Here is a 9,636-nt window from a genome sequence, read left to right as displayed (position 1 = left end):
GGCCAGTGGCTGCCGAGCCCCAGATCAAGCTTTGAGGGAAACCTGCTGGCTACAGGGTCCTGCCACTTGCGGTGGGCTATGAGGGTGACTGATGACTTCCGAATTCAGTGCAAAACACCGATGGTGTTACAAACTATCTCGGCTTTGCTACGTCTTAATTTTTATATTAAAGGATAACAGTGATCATCTCCTGAGGATGCAGCTTCAGTAAATAGCGGCTGCTCACTGTGTGCCCTGAGTGCAGTGTCAGCCCATCTACCTACAGCTTGGGGCCAAGATGATAATGAAGAGTAAATGAATAGTATTCTACACACGGTGGTGTCCATGACTGTCAGTCAATCAAATAATGGACAATAAAGGGCCAGGCGGTAGTGCGCCTGGGTAAGCGCTCACATTACAGTGTGCAAGGACCCAGGTTCAAGCCCCTGGTCCCCACCTACAGGGGGAAAGCTTAAGGAGTGGTGAAGCAGGGCTGCAGGTGTCTCTTTCCCTCTTCCTCTCTATCTCCCTTTTTCATTTCTGTCTCTATCCAATCATAAATAGAATTTTAAAAATCTTTAAAAAAACAATGGAGGGGTCAGGTGGTGGTGCACCTGGTTAGAAGCATAAGTTACAGTGCACAAGGTCCTAGGTTCACACCCCTGGTCCCCACCTGCAGGGGGAAATTTTCATGAGTGGTGAAGCAGGGCTTCAGGTGTCTGTCTCTTTCTATCTTCCCCTCCCCTCTCAGTTTCTCTCTGTCTCTAATAAATAAAAGATTTTTAAAAATAATGGAGAATGATAGGGAAGCCTTCAGGGGTCTTGAAAGTAATACTGAAAAGCTGGGGAAGGGAATGGTTTGGAGAAAGACTAGACTTGGGCAGACCAATTAGGCAAGGGCTCTACCCCAGGGTTCCCTCCAGTTTGACTCCTTGTCAAATGGTGCAGAGATAGCAACCAGGTAGAGTACCTGATCCACAGGGGTAAGGCACCAAATGGGAACACCATGAGAACCCCATGAACAGTGGGGTGGTGCTTTAGTGTCCCTGTCTCTGTTTCTCTCGCTCTCTCTCATCCTCTATATATAAAATGAAAAAGTTGAGCTCAGGAGGTAACTTAGTGATATTAGATTCTATGGGCAGCAGTGGTGACTCAGCAGGTAGAAGGGGTGCCTTCCAAGTGTGCAGTCCAGGGATCCCATACTAAGGACAGAGACTGGTGGTACTTACTGGATAGTGGAGAAACTTTTTTTTTCCCCTCCTCTCATAGAAAATATATAAAATGAAAATTGGGCCAGGGAGGCAGCGAAACGGTAGAGTATATGCACAAGGTCCAGGACCCAGCTTCCAGCACTGCATTAAAAAAATATATTGACTCCATAACACCCAACCAAAAAGAGGTGTGTACTCCTATGTTCAGAGCAGCACAATTCATAATAGCTGAAACCTGGAAGCAACCCAGGTGCCCAACAACAGATGAGTGGCTGAGAAAGCTGTGGTATATATACACAATGGAATACTATGCAGCTATCAAGAACAATGAACCCACCTTCTCTGACCCATCTTGGACAGAGCTAGGAGGGATTATGTTAAGTGAGCTAAGTCAGAAAGATAAAGATGAGAAGTTGAGGAAGAAGATCTGAAAGGAAAACTAAAAGCAGGACCTGACCAAATTGTAAGTAGGGCACCAAAGTAAAAACCCTGTGGTGAGGGGTAGACATGCAGCTTCCTGGGCCAGTGGGGGGTGGGAGTGGGTTGGAAGGATGGGTCACAGTCTTTTGGTGGTGGGAATGGTGTTTATGTACACTGCTAGTAAAATGTAGTCATATAAATCACTAGTTAGTTAATATGAGAGGGGGAAATTAATTGTATGTCTCGAAGTTTTTCAAAACACAAACTGAATCTTTTCAATATATAGACTGTGTAATTGATATGCAGACTCTCTCAAAAGCCTAGACCAGAAGCAACCAATAGCACAGCTATATACAAGATACTGGGTACTATACAGCAAACCCTAACAAAAGGACTTTTCAAAGTTAACCCAATTACCAAATAATGTGATGATAACATTAACTATCGATTGTCTTTTTGAACCCTAAGACAGCAGGAACCTCACATCTCCACTATAGAGCCTCTACTTCCCCCAGTCCTGGAACCCTTGGATAGGGGCCACTTTCCTGTATGCCTCTCCCAATCCATATCAAATAATATTGCATCTGCCGATCACAACCTAACCAACACAATTGCCACCTCAACATGCTTCAGCTCAGACTGTGTCCAGAGACTTCACGTGTGGAATGACAACCCTTCAACTTCATTACTCGGGTGAGACCTTTCCTTTCATAGTATACTCTAACTCCATCTCAGGTGGTTCACTTTCTAACAAAGTCCCAAAACCTAGATATATACCAGTTTCTGTGAGAGAGAGCATATGTTCACACATATCCATAAACTACTAAATATATACCTGAAAGCAGAAGTACACTAGAGTTTGCAGTGAGTACCCCCCTAACACTTCCTCTCCACTATTCCAAGCTTTGGGTCCATGACTGCTCAACAATTTGTTTGGCTTTGTATGTTAACTCTCTTTTCAGTCACCAGGTTCCAGATGTCACCGCCTGTGAAGCGACTCCCCTGCGGGTGGGGAGCCGGGGGCTCGAACCGGGATCCTTACACTTTGTGCCACATGCGCTTAACCCACTACGCCACCACCCGACCCCCTCAGCGGAAGATCTTACACTTTCTATTTACATCAGAAAAAAAACAAAACAGGCTAAAACAACTTCTCTAAAATTAAAACCACTATTTCTTGAGATGAATCCAGATGCATCTGGAATTTAGTTCATTAACACTATGTTTGATAGCTTTGTTGCACTTAAACAAAAGTGGCTCATGTAATCTAAAAAGTCCAAGAAGGGTTCTAACTTGAGACGCAGCTGCACTGGGATATGTGGCATAATCAGGACTCATGTCTAATCTTAACCTTCTTGTAGCGATAGGTCATACGTTAACTAAATGGCCATATCAGCTCAGTCACCACATCATCTGAAGCATCAAATCTCTTTACAAAAATCTCTGGCAAAAGTATCTCTGACTGGCCATATGGACATCCCTGAGTCAATGATGAGGACCAACAAATATGAAGTACTGTGTGATATAAGTCACGTACTCCATCCCAAGTCAGGTGTGATTAGCATTATGAGAACTACATGAACTGAAATTTGAGAACAGAATGGTTCTTCAGAGGAAAATTTGAGGGTGAACTTAACAGAGGCTAAAAAAATGAAGCAAAAATAGCATCATATCATCTACTTACATGCAAGAACAATTTACTGCCTAAGGAAAACCCATCAAGCCAGATCAAAGAGAGCTATTATTCCCATCTAGAAGAGGTGGGCCTTTCCTTTGAGGGAGGGATAATGATTCAGCACGTAGAGTGCAAGACTTGCATTCTTAAAAGCTCAGATTTGATTCTTGGCCTTCCATATGTGGAATGATGTATGCTCTGGCTTTTCTAAGAGAGAGAGAGAGAGGATGATATTGCTCTTTGTAGAACTGCTTTTACTTACCAGTTTTTTTGCTTCTCCTCCTTCCCCCCCCTCCATCACCCCTCCCCCTCCCCCTACAGCTCCCTCTATTTCTTCCTCTTTTTAACCAGAGCTGTATTCCATTCTTGTCCCACTATACAGTCCCACTGCTAGGCCACCGAGGTGTAAATCTTCTGAGTTTCCTGGTCAGTTCTCTGTTCCCAGATATCAGCACAGGGCTATGACCCCCATAGTCAAGGACTGCCACCTCTCCAGATTCAAAGGAAGTCTTGAAACTTTACATCAGGCTCAACCTGACGCTGTTGACTGACTACGGAAGAAGGGCAATCGCTAGAAGAAGAAGACACTGGGGATTGAATTTGTGACTACAGAGCTCCAGTCTAGAGGGCCCTGAGTTACAACTTTCTGCAATTTGTAACTTATGTAAACTTATCTGGTAAGTTGAGCTTCATACATATGGCTTAGTTCACACATGCATTAGCATTAAAAAAACATTTTTTATTTAGCTCCAAGGATGAGGTTCAGGTGCCAGGGATGAATCTATCACCATAATGGCCTGAGGAACAGACAAATCTGAAGATGCACATCAGGAGTTGAAAAAGTTAGGGAAGACCTCCCAAGGTCTGTAAAGCACATTCTAGATAGGCTGGCAGTGTGCTTTATTCAAACTGGAACACTTTTGAGAATGGCAGCTGTTCTTAGGCATAAACTGGAATTCTGCCATACAAACTGAGGTGTGATTTTAGATGTATGACATCAGGGAACAAGCAAAGAAATACTAATGTGTATGTAGTACAACACATTAATAGCTTTACACAACTGCTATTGTAGAATTAGATGTCTCACCAGACCTTCCACCTTCTGCACCTCAATAGAATATTGTTCCATACTCCCAAAGGGATAAAAAATAGGGAACCTTCCAATGGAGGGGATGGTATATGGAACTCTGGTGGAAAGAACTGTATGGAACTGTACCTGCTATGCCACAATCTTATTAATCATTATTAAATTATTAATAACATTTTAAAAAAGAATTAGGTGTCTGGGGGCGAGTGGTAGAGCTCCTGGTTGAACATATGTTGCAATGCACAAGGACCCGTGTTCAAGGCACTGGTCCCCACCTGCAGAGGGAAAGCTTTGCAAGTCGTGAAAGTGATGTGGGTGTCACTCTGTTTCTCTTCCTCTCTATCCCCCCTTTCCCTCTCAATTTGTCTCTATCCAATAAATAAATACAGAATTATAAAAAAAATAATTGTGTCTGGGTATGTCCCACCATGTATCTGTCACTGTGCTTATCATCAGGATGATATTGTCATAAAGCTTTACATTATTTTTATGAGGGTCCTTGTAAAAATAATTACCTCAGTTGAATATTACAGAATTGTTCTTTCTGCATCTGGATTGCTTTAACCTTATACACATTTTATATTACGGATCTGCTTTCTGCAATATGTCTTCTGTCTTGGTGATGGAAAGCTTTGAGTCAAATGTGTGTCCTATTCAAAGGTTTTATCACTGGGATGTGTACTTTTAGGCTTATTCCTGGCTCCATTTTGTACTCCCCACCCTTGGGTTTCTTTCATGTTATCTTTTTTTTTTTTTTTTTGCCCCTTTTGTTGCCCTTGTTTTGTTTTTGTTGTTGTAGTTATTATTGTTGTTATTGATGTCATTGTTGGATAGGACAGAGAAATGGAAAGAGGAAGACAGAGGGGGAGATAGACACCTGCAGACCTGCTTCACCGCCTGTGAAGCGACTCCTCTGCAGGTGGGGAGCCGGGGGCTCGAACCAGGATCCTTCAGCCTGTCCTTGCACTTCACGCCACACTTCACGCCACATGCACTTCACCCGCTGCGCTACCCACCCGACCCCCTCATGTTATCTTTCCATTGACATGAAAACCTTAAGTTTTCTTGTCAATCATTGTAAGTCTCATAAGTAAGAGAAAGGTACACCCCAGCCTAACTTCCTGCAGAAATAGGGTAGTCATCTTTTCATAACTTCCTTAAGATTTTCAAGAAAATGCTGATGGGAGAAATCTTCACAAGCAATGGAGCAGAGTGCAGTAGTCTCTCTGTTGCTATTTCCTATTTCTTTCTGTCTCTATCATAATTTCATAATGGAAAAATTGTCACAGGGAGCAGTGGATAAAAGCGCCAAACTTTAGTGATAACTGTAGAGGCAATTAAAAAAAAATGAATAAAGTCATGAGGGAAAAAAGAAAATGCTGATCCAGCAGTCTGATTGGGTTAACCTTGAAACTGTATTCCTGACTTATTTCAAACAAATCATCAGGAAGGAAAAAAAAAAAAGTAAAATAACCAAGTTCATTTAGTATTTGTAACATGTGTGCTCAACTAGGTGAGCCACCACCGGACACTCTTTAATCACTAAGTATTTGTATGTATTATAATGAGAAACATTGTATTTTAACAGTATCACTATTGTTAAAATTAACATTTTAAACACTTAGTTGTGATCATAGTAATATGGCTTTTTTTTTTTTTAAAAAGTACATTTTTATCTGTTATATACTGGGGCTGGAGAGGTAGCAATAATGGTTATGCAAAGACTTTCATGTCTGAAGCACCAAAGGTCCCAAGTTCAATCCCAATACCACCATAAGCCAGAACTGAGCAATACTTTAGTAAGAAAAATAAATAAAAATTAACAAGAAGGTGTGTGTGTGTGTGTGTGTGTGTGTGATCTTTCATCAGATAGATGAAAATGTAATTATTTCTCAGGGAAAGTCAATGAATACTTTTGAACCAAATAGTCTGTGACCTTACTTTTGTTTTTCAGAGCACTGCTCAGCTCTGGTTTATGGTGATGCAGGGGACTGAACCTGGGACCCAAGTGCCCCAGGCTTGAGAGTCTATTTGCATAACCATTGGGCAAATGCTAGAAGAAGAAGAAGAACCATTGTGCTATATACCCTGCTCAGCCTTAGTCTCTTCCTTGGGAGTCAGGCTAATAATTGGCAGTTAAATAAGGACACCAACTGACTGTGTTGCAGGTGGTCTTAATATCTCCCTTTAAATCGTACAGTGAATTCTTTCTACATTCAAGCTCCAAAAGCTTTGAGATATGGGGCCGTTTTCTTAGGATTGTATATGCCTCCTATTCTTAATTTGAATCAGTGACAGTGCTTTCAGAGCATAGTTCTAAGTACTTTCCATAGAAAAAGAGGGCTCAGTGGACAAGTATGTCAGTAATATAGCTAACCTCTGAAAAAGTCACTTATTATCACACTGGAATCTGAATAGTCCTTACAGTGCAGAATGCTCCATTTTTTCTTATTTAATCTTTGCTATTTTTTTAATTTCTTTATTGGGGGATTAATGTTTTACAGTTGACAGTAAATACAATAGTTTGTACATGCATAACATTTCTCAGTTTTCTGCATAACAATACAACCCCCACTAGGTCCTCTGTCATCCTTTTCTGGGACCTGTAGTCTCCAACCCCACACACCTACCTTTTACTTGGGTGCAATACACCAACTCCAGTCCAGCTAGTTTTTTTGAAACTAAACATAGCACCTTTTTTTTTTTTATCAGAAGCACACTGAGCTTAATTAAAATACCAAGCATATTTACATTGTTCACGAGGTTAAATTTTTGTTTTCAATTCACTGTGGCATGAACTGCCAGTTCTCCAAATATAGTCTCTAATGCTATACTCCCTCTGTAAAGAAAATCGTAATACTGGACTGAGAATCTGATAACCTGTATTTATTTATTTATAAAATGGAAATATTGACAAGACTATAAGATAAGAAGGGCACATTTCTGCACAATTCTGACCCCCAGAAATCCATATTCAGTCCCCTCCCTTCATAGCTTTCCTATTCTTTATGCCTCTGAGAGTATGGACCCAGGATCATTCTCAATCTGTATTTAAATGCTTCAGTCACCATTTGCCAGCCATGAGACCTTGAGTATGCTGCTTAATCTGAGCTTCAGTTTTTTCATCTAGAAATTGGGAATGACAGCAGCCAGGTGGCTATCTCAACTAATAGGGCATCGACCTTGCATGACTAAGGTTCCCAGTTTGATCTCTGGTACTCCATGTACTCTCTGTCTCATATAAAATTCTCTCATTTGTAACAAGTAAAAATAAGTTTATTAAAAAATTGGGAAGGCAACTGTCCAACTACTAAATTATTGTGAGTCAAAATTAGGACAAAGGATATAATTCTTATTATTGTTACAATGGAGCTTCACCTCTCTGGGATGAATTTCAGACAGAGATAAGAGAAAGAGAGAGCAGAAGAGACCACAGCACTAAAGCTTCTTCCACTGTGGTGGGGGCTGGACCTAAACCTAGGTCATGCACACTACCCAAATGAGCTATTTTGCTGGTTCTTTGAGCAAATGATCAAATAGATATTGATCTAGATACTGAAAGTGGTTTCAGATAAAAGTATGTTTATTCCAGGATTAGACCAGAGTCATTTACAACCAGGCACGAACCAGTTGACTGCTCTGTGTTTCACAGCCCAGATTCTGGCATTAACTCAGCAAATAAGCTGGTGAGCACTGGGAGTCCGGGGGTGTGTATGCAAACCCACAGGTGTGCTCACGATCTGGGTGCATCTTGTGTGGCAAACACAAACACCCTCCCCTATTACAGATCTCCTTTAGGTCTAGCCAAATCAGGACGAAGCCATCATTTAACTCTTCCACACAAGAGACTACACAAAAACAGGATTCCATAGCCGCACCAACCCTGATTAGCAGGGTGTAGAAACCAGTTGCATCGCTTGCCACTGGACTAGGAATCTGGGATAATTGTCAGTGTCCTCTTTGGCCCCTGCTCCAGGATATTAGATTGCTAAATCATTGTTTATACACCCATCTGATGAAATTAGGACCATGGGGCCACTAGACTTAGTATCAGGGATGAATCTAGAAATGTAACTAAGGCCTTTTTGGCAGAGAAGCAGAAAACCAAGTTCCTTGTCTGATGGTTTTTAAAGCTGTTTCTTTGAAAAGGCATGCTTCAACAAATAGAGACCTGCAATTTTTGACAAGTTTCTTATTCAAACTATGGAGACAACTAATATTGATAATTACATAGCTAAAGAAGATAGACCCTGACACTTGCTTTATGTCTTCTGACTTTTTTTTTCCACCAGGGTTATTGCTGGGGCTCAGTGCCTACACGATAAATCCACCACTCCCAGTGGCCATTTTTTCCTTTATTTGATAGGACAGAAACTGAGGGGGAAGGGGAAACAGAGAGGGAGAGAGATACCTGCAGTACTCGCCTCATCACTTGCTTCCCACATTCAGTTGGGCAGCAGGGACCTGAACCCAAGTCCTTTTGCATGGTAACGTGCGCTTGACCAGGTGTACTACTGCCTTGCCCCTTCTTCTTCTTTTAAGTGGGTATTTTCTTTCTTCTTTTTTAAAAATGTCTTTATTGGGGCATTAATGTTTTACAGTCAATGGTAAATACAATAGTTTGTACATGCATAACTTAAGTGGGTATTTTCTCTTTTACAACTTGGATTATCTACTTCTCTACCCCCAACACTACAGAAAAATCACTTAAATCTGCTAGTCCTCGCTCAGTGACCTACTTGTTTATCGGCAACTCAGAGTTAAGACCAGCTTTCTGACTATGAACTGGTATAGGGTAGTGAATGAGAACTTAGGTCATGGAAAATGGCAAAGCAGTATGTTCAGCAGAGAAGCAATTACAGAAGCCAGAACTCCCACGTTCTACTCTCCATAAAGAAATCTGATCCATACTTCCAGAGGGATAAACAACAGGGAAGTTTCCAATGGAGGAGATGGGACTCAGGACTCCAGTAGTGGGAACTGTATGGAATTGTACCCCTATTACCTTAGAACCTTGTAAATCAGTTTTAAATCACTAATAAAAAATTAAGGGAAAAAAAAACAGTAGGGCTTCAGCTCAGCTTCAAATATCTCGTCACTTCTCTGTGTTAGCCTCATTCTCACAGTCAGTCGGTGTACACTGTACACTGTACACATAGTTTTGTACTTCATGGTGCATCCCCACAGCAGTTTATTCCCCAGTATACTGTACACTACTGAATAAGCATTTAAAATATAGTTTAAATGTTATAAATGATGCAAAG

Source organism: Erinaceus europaeus, chromosome 1 (assembly GCF_950295315.1).
Source record: "Erinaceus europaeus chromosome 1, mEriEur2.1, whole genome shotgun sequence".
Lineage (NCBI taxonomy): Eukaryota > Metazoa > Chordata > Mammalia > Eulipotyphla > Erinaceidae > Erinaceus > Erinaceus europaeus.
Note: the sequence above shows the minus strand (reverse complement) of the source record.